Source organism: Scophthalmus maximus, chromosome 21, assembly GCF_022379125.1.
Source record: "Scophthalmus maximus strain ysfricsl-2021 chromosome 21, ASM2237912v1, whole genome shotgun sequence".
Taxonomy (NCBI): domain Eukaryota; kingdom Metazoa; phylum Chordata; class Actinopteri; order Pleuronectiformes; family Scophthalmidae; genus Scophthalmus; species Scophthalmus maximus.
Window position 1 is genome coordinate 10,966,164 of NC_061535.1, and position 15,764 is coordinate 10,981,927.

Consider the following 15,764-nt stretch of genomic DNA (forward strand, 5'->3'; position numbering starts at 1 on the left):
TCTGTCAGTTTTATGAGCTCAGGAATATGTGGCAAAGTACATAATCTCTGTTCCTCTTAACTTCCACCAACTTTCTCCCCAATATTCTTTCACAATTGAACGTCTTTAAACCAATTTAGTCTAAGGATGACTAAAAAATAGCTTTTTAAAAACCCTTTAAGCTACGGTAAGATCGAAAGGCAAAGTGAACCCTGTAGGTTATTTAGATATGACACACAAGTTACAATAGAAGGGGACCACGCAAAGTTTTATATCAACAAATGAACTGACTAAATGACTAATTGAAATCCAATTCAGGGGCCACAGCGGGCATGACTGGGTCGTCCCATTGCACCTTCAAACACGGCAGAGAAATGCTTACCTACATCACTGAGCAACAAAGGATCAAACGGGTGCATCGTTCTCGGACCAACCCATCCCGAGAGTCACCGCGTGCGAGTGATGAATCGCTTTTCAAAAAGAGAATATGGCAGCCGAACACCAAGGACAAAACATAGAGGAGTTCATCTTTAAATGTATGTATCAGGCCTCGACTCAATTAAATAGCTACTTGTACAAATGTTAAAAAAAAACTAAAAAGGCCTTAAAACTTCAGTTTTGTGAAATGAATGGACATCAGCAGTCTTAGCGGGTGGGGCAAATAAGGATGCAGCACCAAGAGTTTTCTTGTGAATACTGGACTGTTGGTTCAAGTGACAATCAGTGTCGTGTTTACTGCTTTCCCCACTGAGGCCAAAAAAGTCATTCAAAAACAATTTAAATTCCTTTTTTACAGGAGCAATCGCAACAGCGGCACGTGTTCAGGTTCATACTAGAGCCTGTCTAGCCATAATTTTATGTATTTTCTTATGCAGAACCGAACAACCGAGTATTGGTTGCATCTCCAAAGCCTGATATATCGTATTCCTCTGTGCCGGTTATTAACCAAAAACTATTAAAAACACATCAGTGAGCCGCACTTGCACCGGATGATATGTTCCTTCATCAACATGAACACAAACACTGAAGTCTCACTTATCCTGCTGTGGACTAATGGTTAATTAGACCAACTAGTTCATGCTTCACCATCAACTTATTGGATACTAAAAAAACTTCAAAATTATTATTTTGAAGTTTTCAAAATAATAATAACCCACTCGTTCACTTTTTTTGTGAACCGTCTGAAGAAGCAGATGGTTTTAATACTAGCAGAGTATGGCGCTAAAAGTGACTTTTCAATGTGAGAAATCACTGATTGCAGAGCTCTTGCTTCCTATCGCCTGCGGGTAAACTACAGTCATTTTGTGCCTTGAAAAGGTAAAAGCCTTTTGTTATTGCCCCTTTAAACTTGGACTTTTTTTTTTTTCAATCTGTGGGGTTTGTGCTGTTGCCACTTCTCTCATCATCCTTCTCTCTTGGCCATTCCTCCCATCTAAAGTGTTCCTGTGGTCTGTCCACCTCATTTCCACTGGGTCCATGCCTTAGGAAGACGAACGAGCTGTGTCTGATGTACAATCCTGCAGGTGAGAACACGGCCAAGAAAGCTCTGACTTTGCTGAATGAGAATCTAACAGATTGTAGGCCTGAGAACAGAGAACTCGCGGTCTCTCTCTGCACTCTTAAAGGTTCGGCAAAGGGGTGGAAATTATCGCTCTCATATCTGCCACCGCCCCAAAGACTGATGTTCACCTCACTGTCATTTATTCTACTCGACCTGCTAGTGCAGACAAGGTCAGTCTGGCTTGTCAGACCCCCCTCCTGGATCTGGATTGCTCTCCTGGACACTTCAGGATCCCAGAGTGGCTGGATGAAGCAGTGTCCCCCTGAATACATCAGACTCTCCACTCACTTAGCACCTGCAACTGCACAGCATTCGTCTTCTTGTGTTTTTGTGTGTGTGTCCGGGTGATGGAGCGAAGGGGGGAACGTTTGCCTGTGTACATGGTGAAGAGTGTAATTGCCAGGCCACTAATTCCTGCACTTGGACAGCCACTTGCTTCTTGCTGCCCTCTGTTTCCAGATTGACCTACAACTCTCAAGTCAATGTCTCCCTGCCTTCCTCTTCTTCCTCTTTGGGGATAATTACAGACTTCAGTCTCTCTCCTATGTGTGTGTGTGTGTGTGTGTGTGTTTAATCGCTTAGTCCTTCCATTTATTTGCGGATCCAATGAGCAAAGAATTAAAAGCATTTTGTCAAACACTGAGCCACTGAGTCGATATCTGGCCTCAGCACTCTGGAGGAGATGATGTTGTTGGACGGCCAATGGATTGGAGGGCCAGTCAGGCAGTGTGTGGGCTGTCAGAGCAAGACTGTGCTCACATGGCAATAAATCCCACCACATCCTGTTGCCCTCTGTCAGTTATGAGACATAATCCCTTTCTTTTCTGAAAGTCAAACAGCCTCTCCGTACAGCTCATCCACTGGAGTGCTGGGCTCAGGCACTGGTTTCCACCACAAAGAGCGGTGTTTTAGAAATAGCAATAACTATAATAACCGTTAAGTACAGGTTTATGACTGTCCAAAGCACTGGCTGGGAAATGTTGACACAAAATTTGAATGATATGCACTTATACTTCATCTATTTCAAATCAAATTTTCTCTAAAATATTAACTAAGTAGGTAGGATAAAGCATGTCCACATACGACCAGTACTTAAGTGTACTTGTCTGGAGCTTTTTTCATGGTACGAGGAGGGCCCCTTAGGAAAACTCGCCCACCAGCCTAAGCCGTGATATCGTAGACAACAGTGTCTTGTGATGAAAGTATTGGGGATGGTTGTTATCTTATCTTATTGTCACTCTCTTGTCTAAATGGGAGCCGGTCCATGCAGATACGTCCCAAACACTTATTCAAGTCATACAAGAAAAGCAGAGGCTGTTATAGCAACAGATTATTGCCCCTGGCAATTACCGTGATGTTGGTGAGGGGATGATGTTTTGGTTGTCCAGATACCTGAATTTCAACCAAATCGGATTTTATTCTTTCCTCAAGGGTTCAGATATTTTTTAACCATTCTAGCAAACTGACTTTACTGACGAACATGTTGGCAGGTCCGCTACTTTGGTCGAAGCAAAAAGTTTCAAAGAATGAATACTTTTCACCCATCTTCCTCACAGGGCCCCATTCATTACCCTATTGGGTTACGAAAAATGCAGCAGTTACAATCATGGGTTGTTTTCTCGGGCAAGTAAAGTATGGGGAGGGCAGGCCCTTAATTACTTCACATGTCATGCGTAATACCATGGAGCTAAGCTGATTGGGTAGGACACATTTCTTGCCTTATGTTTGACTGTCTGAGACGACATGGGGCTTGGTTATTGTTACTATGGTCACACTGATTCAGCATGATGGTCAGCATTTCACTGGGGTCCTCTGCTAGACATGCATGCTGTTTGAGTTGAGCTCTGCCCCCGCAGCTATTTCCAGAAAATAATGGTGTTGGTCCTCACAGGGATCCCACGGCTTGCCACTGGTCTAGAGACAGCATAGTCGCCATTGGCCCCACCAGCGAGTTCCAAGAAGCTCGACTCCAATGTGTGATTGAGGCGCTGCTCAAACGCCAGTTTCCACCTCTCAAGCAAGGAAGGAAAAAATTAACGGTGGATACTTGAGTGCTCCATGGAGGTCCGCCTCCTGAAGACTCAGCTCACCTCTCCACCTGTCCCAGCCCAATTTAATCCGACCAGCGCTACCATCATTACAATATGATGCCTCCCATTGGAAAGTCCTATTGTTTTGCCTGAAGGGCCCCTATGGTACTCCACTGCAGCTTGATACCTGACTTTAATTGGGTTTTTAGAGGCTGTTTATGCCTTCACACAACCCGACCCCTATTAATTTATCTACTTAATCTTTTCTTTTTTTTTTACAATGATACATTGGTATTGTACATCAATACAAAAAAGAGACCCAAAAAGGTGATTATGGAAAGTCTAGTAGTCATTCAACATTAATAATGCTTTAGCACAGTTTGCTCATGATAAACCAACGAGACACTTATTTCGATGTTTTTCACGTCCCCTTCTTTAACATTATTTGTCTTTAAAGGCATTGATGCTAATTTATTGCATGAGACAGCAATTGTTAAGTCTGATCACAACACAACAACCTGTACTGACAGTTTTATGTACTGTAATTTTGCATTTATTATTTCCAAATTACATCAAGATCAGCCTCACATTTGACATGAAATTTGACCTTGCTGCCATGAGAATAAAACATCTTAAAACCAGTTTCCTTCACTCTGTTATTCTCAAGTCTTTCACAGGTTATTTGTTTGTTATTGTTCGTGCGACTTCTCAAAGAGGGAACACATGGCGGTGCATCTGTTTTCTGATTATCCTTAATGGCATCTTGGCTCTGCTAACATTAGCATGAAGGTCACCAGGACATAGTGGTGGAAAGAAAAAAACCCCACACATAACTGACTTTGGAGATCCAGTCTAATCATGTTCACCCCCTGTCAATTTAATAAAATCAGGAAAGCAGCATGTCTTTCGTATATTCCTGTTATTTCATTTATTGCACCCTCAAGCACATATGAATAGAGAAGAAATTAGATGTATTGAGCTGTGAGGTTTGGATGTGGCGTATCAGAGCCAGGTAGAGAGCAACAGTGAGAGAGAAATGAGATCATCAAGAGAAACCCCAGAGGAGAGAGTGATACATGTGGCCAGCTCTCTGTTGTGAATTTATTTAAAAAACACGCCAAATACCACCGTGTCACAACATGAGCCTGAAAGTAAATACCTTCAATAATTCATACAAACGGCAGCGACTTGCTGTGATTTATTTGCTGTACTCCACTCTGCCTAAATTAGCCATAAAGAGCGATATAACATTTGCAGGCATTGCACAAATGATATGTAGGTTGTATGTTTTGTCATAACTGATGCCATTTATCTTGTAAAACTAAATGAGTAAGGCCTGACTTTAGGAGGCCTGCGTCTTTCTTTCTGCAGGGAATTAATTTCTTAATGTGGTTCCCAGCGTGTGCTCCTGTGATAAAATATGGGCCAATTCAGTGTTTCACTTTTACAGCCATATAAGAGCCAAACAATATTTATCCCCACGGTGTTTACACTCTGAGGCTCCTGTGCTTATCTGCTAACAAGCTGGACTCTTTATGTTTTTATAATTTCCAATTATTCTGATCAACTCTGACCGAATTCATGAATTTCCTTAAGTTTGGGCTATTAGTATTATGTCTTGCTACATGCACTTTGCTGCAGTAGGGTGTTGGATATTCCAATAATTACCCCTAAGGATCAATAGACTGATTTGATCAAAATTGTATGGATTAATACTGTAGTCATATAGTAGATAAAATACACTGAGCCTCACTTAGGAAATGCTCATACCCACAGATTTGATCTCGACCGGTGCATATGAGTTAAATCAGAACTTTGGTCATATTTTATATTTCAATTTAAGAACAAGTTATGACCCCTCATGAATCCATAAGAACAGATTCATGTTTTGGTTTGCGTTGTCCTGGGGCAAGAAACTATAAACACAGCTAAGGGACAATACTTTACATAAATATCATATCTGAGTGTTTTTTTGTTAACATCTGACATCATGAATCCAAATTGATTTATTCCTGCATACCACAAAATGAACCTGTAAATGGCAACACTGGAGTAATGTGATCTCCAGGATAGTTATCATTTGAGTAGCTGAAGAAAACAAACACATTGGCTTATCTGTACTTGTGGCGACGATTGTGTTGGTCAAACAGAAAGAAATTTTTAAATATAACATTTCAACATTCAAAAAAAAAAACACAGGCAGTGTGGCGTATGCAATGGCAAAATCTTACACCACAGTAAATGAACCAGGTGGAAATGGGGTCTGTCTTGGAGACAGCCAGAGTTACTGCATTACAAGACAGAGACATGACTTGTGTCTACAACAGCCTGATTCCCCTTCAATTTGTTCGGCTGGTGCCTCTTTCTTTAGTGCAATATCCACTCAGTGGCCACTTCATTAGTAACACCTGCCCGCTAAAGCAAACAGCCCGCTCTTCCAAACATCCCATTATGTGGCGATAGCTCGGAACACCCAGCATGCAAACGCAGTCAAGAGGTTCAGTTTGCTGTTTGACTAAATCTCAAAATGAGCCAGATGTCTCTCATCTACGTGACTCTTGAATGTGGTGGGTTTGCCGGTGCCAGACACAGGCGCCTCAATGTCATTAAACAGCTAAAACTCGAAGTTAACAGGGAATAGTGCGACACACAAACCAAATGTGTCTAGCAGCCGTTCATGGGGCTAAAACACTTGGGTCAGCAAGACGGGTCAGAGGGGACTTGTCAAAAGTGACAGGAAGGACACTGTTTTCGCAAATTCAAAATAATTCTGATTCCCAAGTGTGAAGTTGTGGATTTCGTCCATATGGACAGTCCCTGCATTTGTAACTCTGGCATGCCTTATGGACACCGATGCAAACATGACAAAGCAATGATTTTCGTGCAATTGGTTGAACAAATGATGGTACAATGCATCAGACAGTTAAAGCGATTTGGGTTAACTTTTGTTTTGTGTAGTCTATGTTGTAAATGGAAGCATTTCGGCATTTCATTTAATCCTATCACTCAATAAACTTTGTTTAATCATGATGTCCTGTATAAGGTATGTAATGGTAGACCATTGGAGTATTCCCTAGGGCTCAAACAACTTTTTTTCAATAGCTCTGAAGGGCAAATTGTGGATAGATCATGGAAAACCAAACCCCCCCAAAAAAACATGTTTTTGGCCTAATAAAAAACAACAGGAGATGAAAATGGATAGCTACGATGCATGTGGTGGAATAAAAGTTTGGCTGAGAGTTATCTAACTGATAGATAACACTATGTAAAGTTGTGAAGCCATTATAGCTACCCGTTTCAAGCTTCAACGGAACGTCTTTGTGCGCACAAGACCAGACAAAACCAGAGCTCTGACTGAGCAACACTTGTTTCATCCTGTGGTGTGAAAACACCTTGTGGAGTATCACTGATTTTGTCTCCCCCTCCTTCTTCTGCCTGCTGGCCCTCCGGAGCAGCAGAGGGTCCTCCTTCACACCCTTCTGCTCCCTGGCGCAAGCACCAACTGTGGAGCACACGTAATGGCCCGGGGCCTGTTCTCTATGCTCTCACCAGATGCCTCCACTAGAATCCTGTTCCCCGCAGAGCGAACTGTACATGTGAGGAAAATGCAGGCATGAAGCAGATGATGAGCAGGGAAACACTATCCAAACACTCCCTCCACATATTGAAGGGCACACGGACCCCTGGCCCTAATTCATGAGTCATACACTCAAAAACTGATCTCAAAACGGTCATATGGTCATTTCACTTTGTTTTTGCCCAGCACCAATCCCTTCTGCCAGAAAAATAGGTTTCTGCACTGCACGTGGTGTGAAAGAGAACTGTGCTGATGTAGCATTGCGCTCCTACCACACTTTCAGCAAGGGTGGATGTTCTTGGGGTGATGTCTGCCTAGTCGAAACCTGTCGACAGTACCAACAGTTCTTTTCCGTCTTTTTAACCGAAAACCAATGCGAAATCAAATGACATCACTCGACAATTCATCAGACTCCACACCGGGACAGTTCCCTTTAACTAGTATTGATGTGAAATCTGCCAGAATTATGAAAATGCAATTTTTCATTCAACTTGAGAGAAGAATAGAAGATTGAAGTTATTCAGACCATTTATAATCATGCAGAACAAAAAAAACATGAAGAACAAGAATATTAAAGTTAATAAAAAACATCATCCAGGACTAGGTTGTCAGGTGTTAATCAAGACATGCCTCACAGAATCTCATAATACAAATATACAAAACAATAAAATGAGAGATGGTGAAATATATAGACAAAAATATAGACCAGAGGAGACGACACTGAGGTAGGCAAATAGATATATAATGGTGTCTGTTGAATCCTTTTCTATATATTTTGGCAACGTAGCTATGGTATCGTCTGTGGTTAACAACACCATGCAGAAAAAATTAAAAATTTTAGACTGATACTTTGTTGGGGAGCACAGAACTGCTAAAACTTGCCTCTGTGTGAGTGTTGTGATAATAATACAAGTAACCAATCATGTTCTTCGTATGATTCTATTGTAGAGTTTCTCCTAATCTCCGACAGGCCTTGTTATAAAGGAAAGAGTAGTGTGTACAATGCTTAGCCGGGTTCGGAATGAAGATGTAAAAGAGATTCATGCTGAGACGGGAAGGGCTTGAAAGTGTGGGTTGAGCCAGGTGGAAATAAATATGGACTCTTATTTATAGTATGAGGAGCGGGCACATGCTCATTTTAGACTTACCCTTTGACGTAATGAGAGCAGAGGAACGAGAGGATCTGACTTACTAGTGAGAAAATTGCAAAACAAAAGTCCTAATGATGTCTTGAAAGGAGTCAGAGTTATGAACAATTGTAAAAAAGACTTTACCGAGGAGGATTGATGGAGTAAGTGGCTCAGATGAGATTTGTCAGCTGTGGAAAACATGAGTCTGATCGGTTCAACTGTGTTAAAAGCAATTTGTTTGTGGTGGGCAACACAAGAGGATAATGAGAATTTGTTGTTTACTTCGCTTTGAGTCGGTGATGCAGCCGTGAAGCTATAGAAGAAAATACAGCATGAGAAATCATGAGAAATTGATTGGACTGATTTTTAATAATATATATATAATTAAATGAGTATTAAACATCCCCAAAAGCTTATAAAAAATGAGAGGTTTCAAGACCAGATTGTATACATACATTATTCATTACAAAATACTCGCATAATACCGCATTTTGACCAAAATTACCTGGAACTTTTTCTCCCAGGAACCTTTTTTTTTAAAGGAACTAAGAGGTTCCTGCAGATTATTGTTTGAACATGGAGGATATTCAAAACAGATGACTGCTAGTCGGCATGCTATACTTAAAGGAAATAGATTTTCTGACCTTTTTGCTGAAGTAAACAGCGGGAGTACTCGACCAATCAGACATCTTACCCAAGGGTACCTGCACTTAAGTGCAGCCAGAGGTCATCGGCTTCCAGTGGTGCTTGGAGAGCAGTAACCACTTTGTGCCATTGCTCATCCTCTTCTCACAGCTTCATTACTGAGAAACTCAACAAGAATTGTTGTATTTGGGAAATAACACGCTGTCATGGAGACGGGCCGCTAATAAAGAAACACCAAAGCCCCCAGTCAGCGACGAATACCTCGGTATGAACACGTGAGTCTGGTCATTGGTTTTCCCCCCAAAAAAATAATTATGTAATGGGAAAAGTTTTTCCTTAAAAAGGTTACATTTTTGGGCTATAGTTCCATCCGCCCCCATTTTTTTTGGACTACCTCGAGAGCGCCCCCTACATAACCCAGGGTTGTTTGGGGGCACTGTCTCCAAAGGACATTATTACCGATTACCTTTTATTCCCAGTCAGTAATAAATCAGCAAAGTCAGAGGAATTTTAGCGGGCTGAATTTGTAAAGACTTTTAACTACTCATTTATTTATGTTAGGACGCCAAGATTACTGTACATTTAAATATTGTTTTACAAGCCTTTCAATGATTATATCTCAACATGTAATGATATTCCACATTCAAACATAGTTATTCAAATGCTTTCGACCTACTGATCACGAAAAACCCAAAAAGAGTTGTTAAAATATTGTGCATCTGGTCCAAATCCCACTTTTTTAGTCCGTCTGTGTGAACCTGTCCGTCTGTGTCTGCCCACTCATCCTGAGTGTCTGCCTATCAGCTTCCTAGCAAATTGCTGAGGGTGACAGCTTTTCGCCAAATGCCCAAAATGCTAATGGGTCTTTTTGTCTATTTAAATGACCTGTACAATCGCAATGCTCACACACATTCACTATTGCTGACTAATGTTGATAAGGGGCCCCGCTGACATCGCCTGTTTGGCTCCGGCCTCTAATTAAAAAACATCCGGGTGTCCGATTTCCCTCCACCTCTCCCCCCAACCGGCTGATCCATACAGAATTCCTGCGAGATTAAAAATGTTAAGTGGTTGGCTTGAGGCAGCCGCGGAGCCCTCATCGCTTCTAGTGGTGTTGTTTCATAAAAGTAATTCAGTTATTGATTCACCGGTCAAAAGTGATATGTGTCGGGGACTTGAGGACTCTGTCGAGGTTGATCTATAGTCGAGGTGAAGCTGAAAGAGACGCGCGCGTGGGCGATGCAGAGTGAAGCAGATGGGGAAGAGAAACACAAAGGAAGTTGGAATGATTAAGTCGGCAGAGACATGACAGGAGGTGCCTCACTTTCAGAAGAAGAAAAAAGTTGTTACCGGCTCCTTTCGCATGAACATCTAATAATTCCTACAGATACAGACAGAAGTGGCACCGCTGAACAATAACGTATAACGTTTCTGACAGGGTTGTTTTGAGGTGGTTGGGGGGGGAAATGCACTTTGCTGATGAATATGAACTTATTACCTGGAAAACAAAAAAGGGATGCAAATGAAAAGAGACTATGTTTCTGGAATCAAAGCTTTTATCGATCAAACGTTCATCAGACTTTGATGTAGCCTTCCATTTGAGACTAAAGCCAAGTCAAGAGCAAGAACGCTACGATCGACCCGTAGTACTAAATACCCCCGGGGCGCCCGCAGAGGTCCTGGATGCAAGTTATGAGCTGAGGTTGGCGTCGGGGGAATTGCTAATTGAGGTGATGAAAAGAGCACCGCTTTGTGATTGGCTGACGGAGAAATCACTTAAGAGCAACGTTAAACGCGCAAATCCGCTTTCCGGGTTCATTCAGGTTCCGTTCGCTGACTCTCATCCCAGTTCATAAGAGATGCTGTAAACGTGGCTCAACTTGGCTCAGACATAAGGGAGATTTTTTTTTTCTTCCCCCCCCCCCCTTTGGAAAACACGATGGCTTCCCAGGTGAAAAAACAAAACAATCCCGACATTACATCCTATTTTGTATGTAACTGTTCCCCAGCTGTCTTCATCGTTCATCTTAACACTTTACACCAATCGCACGCACCCACGCTTCTGTTGCATGTGATGCGCTCTCCTGTCACGCAACATTCACATTTTTGATGAAAACAGCCGTCCGGGGGTCCGTCAGGGGTTCGGCACTTCTGCATCCGGACTGGAGGAGCCCGGGAATGGAGCCACGACCCGCTCTATATTCACTACCTGCCACCTCAAAAAGAGGCAGAAACTGTCCGATGTCACTATTTTCAGTTACCTAACATAGAGCAGGGAGGGCGGGGGTTTGGTGTAGACAACGTCAATAACCTTGAAACCTACAGTTTTTTTCTTTTCGTTGAAATGTGCCCGAGTGGAGCTCACAGAATGAATCTTTTTCGAATGGGGAATCTGCTCCATCGTGGTCCGTGCTGTGATGATCTGAGCAGCTCTAACTGCAAATCAAGTCTTCAATAATTCTAAAATGAATATTGGGCCACGAGAGGAGCGTTTACTCAAATTGTTTTAGATTTCTGTAGGGAACAGCGGAGTGGGGAAAGCAACACATGCAGGCATTTGTTATTATATTACAGTACTTTATGTGATCTACTCCTGCTCACTGTTCTCCCCTCTCTCCTCTTCTCTTCCTCTTCCCTCGCTCTCAGCTCCACCCTTCTACTCCTGGAAATCTCCTCCACTGAGAGGAGGAAAAACCTTGAATGTGTAAAAAAAAAGACCAAAAAAAAAGGGATGAAATGTTTGTCTTACTATATCTTACGTCTGCTTTCTGGCGCCTCGGCTCTGCTTTTCTCTTCTGCGCTCGTTCTGGTCAAAATGTTTTCATCTCTTTTCCCGCCCTCTTCTTTCCATTTCCTTATTCTCTCTTTTAAACTTTCACTCGCTATTTTTTTCCCTCCTACCTTTCACATGGTATGTTTTTATGAATTCTGAATGGACGGTCAGATGTGTCCGACGCAGGGGCTTTTAAACAGGGTAGGGCAAAGCAGGCAATTGCCCGGGGGCCCCGAGTTGAATGGGGGCCCCCCAAGAGTGGCTGATTACGCTAGTCCACAGCAACGACAATTTGGTGTACGAGACTGACAAAAAACTAACAAGGCCCCTGGTTTGATATAGGGCCCCCTAGGTCTCTTTTGCCCGGGGCCCCCATAGGCCCTTGAAACGCCCTTGGTTCGACGTAACACCATGGCTGAAATACGTCTGGTGTCAGCAGTCACGGTAAAAGACAGGAGGAACAATCCAACAGAGCCAATAAGGAGCTGACTGTGGAGTGGGGCGATAAAATATGTCTTCGAGCTAAAGACGGCAACCCCCTTAAAAGTGGAGTATTGCATGACGCAACCTCAAATGGATGGATGGATGGAGGCCAAGAAAAGTCAGCAAAGGGAAAAAATGAGCAGAGGTATTTAGAGATCGAAATGTCAAAAGGGTTTCCAACCGCGGCACGTCCATCGACCCAGTTTCTCTGGGTTAGAGTCGGTATTTTTGCGGGCTCCACTTCTTGATAACATTGATCCTGTTGTGTGACTGACATCCTAACGTGAGTCAGGCTTCTGTGTCAGGATTATTGATCATGTATGTCTGATAAAGAATCACGAGACACCCAGGACACTGTAATGTGTGATGCAGCAGTTTTGAATTATTATATTCAAGTGGCTGTGAGGTTTGCTCCGGTCGGGCCATTGAAACACTTTTTTCTGCGTATAATCCTTAAAATGAAATTAATTATTTCCACTTGAGAAAAATCGGGGATGCAGACAAATGCCTGAATGATACAGACAATTCATGCAAAGTAGCAAAACAGAAAAAGAAAACTCCTCTCAGGAAGACGACGTGCTGTGTCTCCGGTCATGTGGTTGGTGAATGAGAAAAATGATGCAATGCACTATTTACCCAAAAAGTTTATCCATCCCATCTTCAGCATTTCCAAACTTTTCTTCCAACCCCAGTTATAAATCTACTTTAAATTGACCTTCATCTACCTACAAAGACACTTTGAACCGAACGATATTAAAATGAATCGATCAAATTTTAACACGTGGTCTTGGATGAAGGAGAAGGGATTTGAAAACTTGACAATGAGCAGTGAGAAGGAGAGAAACCTTAAGCCTTCTATAACTTATCTCCTGCTTACCCAACAACACACAGTCTGCTGTTATAACAACACTCTGCCACTACTTCCTGTTTGATTTTTGGGCTCGGGGACTCACGCCGGATCTCACGCCATCGCAGCCGGTCAAGAGTGTTGCGCAGCTTCGCCGGAGTGCGCACGGGCAGAGAAGACGGTGAGTCATCGTTGCCTCTCCACAGGCGAGCTCTCTTTTAAGTTTGGCATCTTTTTCTTTGCACCGTCTCCGTCTCGCGCCGTCTTCCGAAACCCCATCCTCAGACCGCCCGAGCGTGGGGTTGGCTCGACCGAATCTTTGTGACCATGCGTCCGGTGGGAAGGAGTCAGTAGGATTCCCCTGGCGACTGTCGGCGCCTTTTCCGATCTGATGACTACGAAAGTCGCAAACACCCACACTGCGCCTCACAAGGAAACAAGTTTTTTGTTTTGTTCCCTGTTGGCCACCAACCCGGTAATGTTGAGTTGCTTCTTTGACCTTTGTGACACAAGAGAAAGTTGACAAAATCCAGAGGGACTTCGACATATGGTTCTGTCTTTCAGTGCGCACCCAAATCTGTGACTTGTTGCTGTTCATTAACAACGGAGCACTGATTTAGTCACATGCATGGTGTGCGCCATATGGTGGCAAAAAGGAAGACACTCTCCGGAGGAGGGATGGACGCCGGGGCGTCGGAGGTTTGATACGATCTCCTTCAGGCTGATGTCACAGAAAAGGGGAAGGAGAGACTTCTCCAAGTCCTTTTTTTTTCTTTCTTCTTTTTGAAGCTGGTATCACTGGAGACCGAGGGTCTGAAGAGCTGACAATTAAAAGCATCCCCTTCAAAAGGCACGACTTCAATCAATGAGCGCTAATCAGAGCTGCCCGGATCCCTTCGTGTCGCCGAGATCCCGCCGCCTCCAGCGCTGCTGAGGAGATTGATCACCGTAATCCGCTGCCACATCTTTGGACAAATCACTGACTAATTGCGCACGCGATGGAGAACAGAGATGTGAAACGAGAGGAAAAGGGCAAAGGGAAGACGAGAAGTGTCCAGTCATTAGCGATCAGAGCATGGCTCCGGGACTGTCAGACTGTGGCTGCTTATTAAATGTGCACACTCACAACCCCCGGGTACAGTACATCCTCACCTCACTAATCTGATTCATCCGTCCCTCTGAGTGCGCGAGGTCCTGCTGTTCCCGACTCTGTTTCATGCTGGCCCTGCCAAAACTCTTGCCAGGTCTGCCACAGTGTCTGTCTGTGTGTGTGTGTGTGTGTGTGTGTGTGTGTGTCTATCTTTATATGCATGAGTAAGTGTGTGCCATGTGTCAGAGAGCCCCCGAATCGAGGCTGTGCAGTTCATCTGTTGTGAAGAGACCAGCATATGCGTATGAATCTTGTGCCATATGAACACATATGTAAAAAATTGACTGGGGTTCGGACTATAGAGCAATCGGAGCAATTTGAGGCGGCATTTAACAACAGAAGAAGAAGAAACGAAGGAAGCCGCGGTACAACACCATATGGAGGGAGGCGGAGACCGAAACGGAATTTGACTATACAATGTTCTTGCCGTGTTCTGATTGATATACGTTCTGACTGATGTACGATGTTCTTTCTTCTTTATAGGATGTTTTTCTTTGCCACTGTGCGACCTGACCCATGGGGCCTTGGGAGCAGCCGTATACACAGGTGCGGTCATATCTCATACGGCCTGTCCGCCCTTCCCCCTTACCGAATCCATTTCCTCCCATAACTTATCTCGGTGCTTTTCTTTTTTCCTTTCTCACAGTGTTGCCACTATAAGAATATACTCCGACAAAGCTTCTTGGTCAGACATCGCAGACTCCGTTTAGATGCTGCGATCCCTTTGCAAAGGTAAGTTCATTTTTGCGATAAAAGAATATTTGCATTTACAATCTTTATTTCAGATTCCCACCACAGGGCGGGATATTTAAACTGACATTTTTGCATGATTGCTAGAGATGGAAAACCAGTGTTGCCACATTGGACTTCACCAAAAATTGATCCAAAGAGAAATTAGACATTAAGTAGACTTCACCAATTAGCACAATGACCCTTAAATTTCCCATATGATTTTTTTTCCCCCTGTTCAGTTTGTAAGAAAGTGTCATTAATTAAAATCTTACCAAACGTTTAAGGGTGCAAAGCTTAAAGTCCGACTATTTGAAATCAGCAAGCATATTTTGATTAGATGAATAAAGCCAATTCAAATATATAAAACTCTCTTTCCATAGCGATGGTGGTCTGGAGACATTATTGGATATTAGATGAAAGGACATGACATTTCAGTTCAAAACAGTACTTTTGTTCCAAGGTGGACGTGTTCATCTGTCCACGACTTGCACATCAGGTCAGGAGCCTTCATGAATTTTCATTCGCACCTAAGAGAAAAACAACAATGTAAGTGAAATGCCACAAATTCTCTGAAATATCTTCTCAGTACTTGCTCATAAAAACAGATCTCTTTGTGTGTGTGTGTGTGTGTGTGTGTGTGTGTGTGTCAGGTTTAGCAATTGCTGAAACACAAATGATCTCTGAAAGCTTTTAAAGGCGTGAGAAATGAAGGCTGCTTCACACATTACAGCTGCAATTCTTCACACAAGTGGGCGCATTTACTTTTTTGCCCCTTTGCCTTTTTCCGGTTGACAAATTGCTGTGTTCAAATCTGGACATTCTCCACAAAATTTGGGAGCTGGCGAGGAAGTGGAACA

The 15,764-nt window shown here is 43.0% G+C and overlaps 1 long non-coding RNA gene across 1 annotated transcript in view; it reads left to right on the plus strand.

The window, feature by feature from the left end:
- Nucleotides 1-15,454, plus strand: part of LOC124849757 — a 40,396-nt gene extending 24,942 nt beyond the window's left edge. The window contains exons 2-4 of the long non-coding RNA XR_007030284.1: nucleotides 14,659-14,721; nucleotides 14,822-14,907; nucleotides 15,368-15,454. This is a non-coding gene — a long non-coding RNA (uncharacterized LOC124849757). The remainder of the gene's footprint in view (nucleotides 1-14,658; nucleotides 14,722-14,821; nucleotides 14,908-15,367) is intronic.
- The last annotated feature ends 310 nt before the right edge of the window (nucleotides 15,455-15,764 follow it).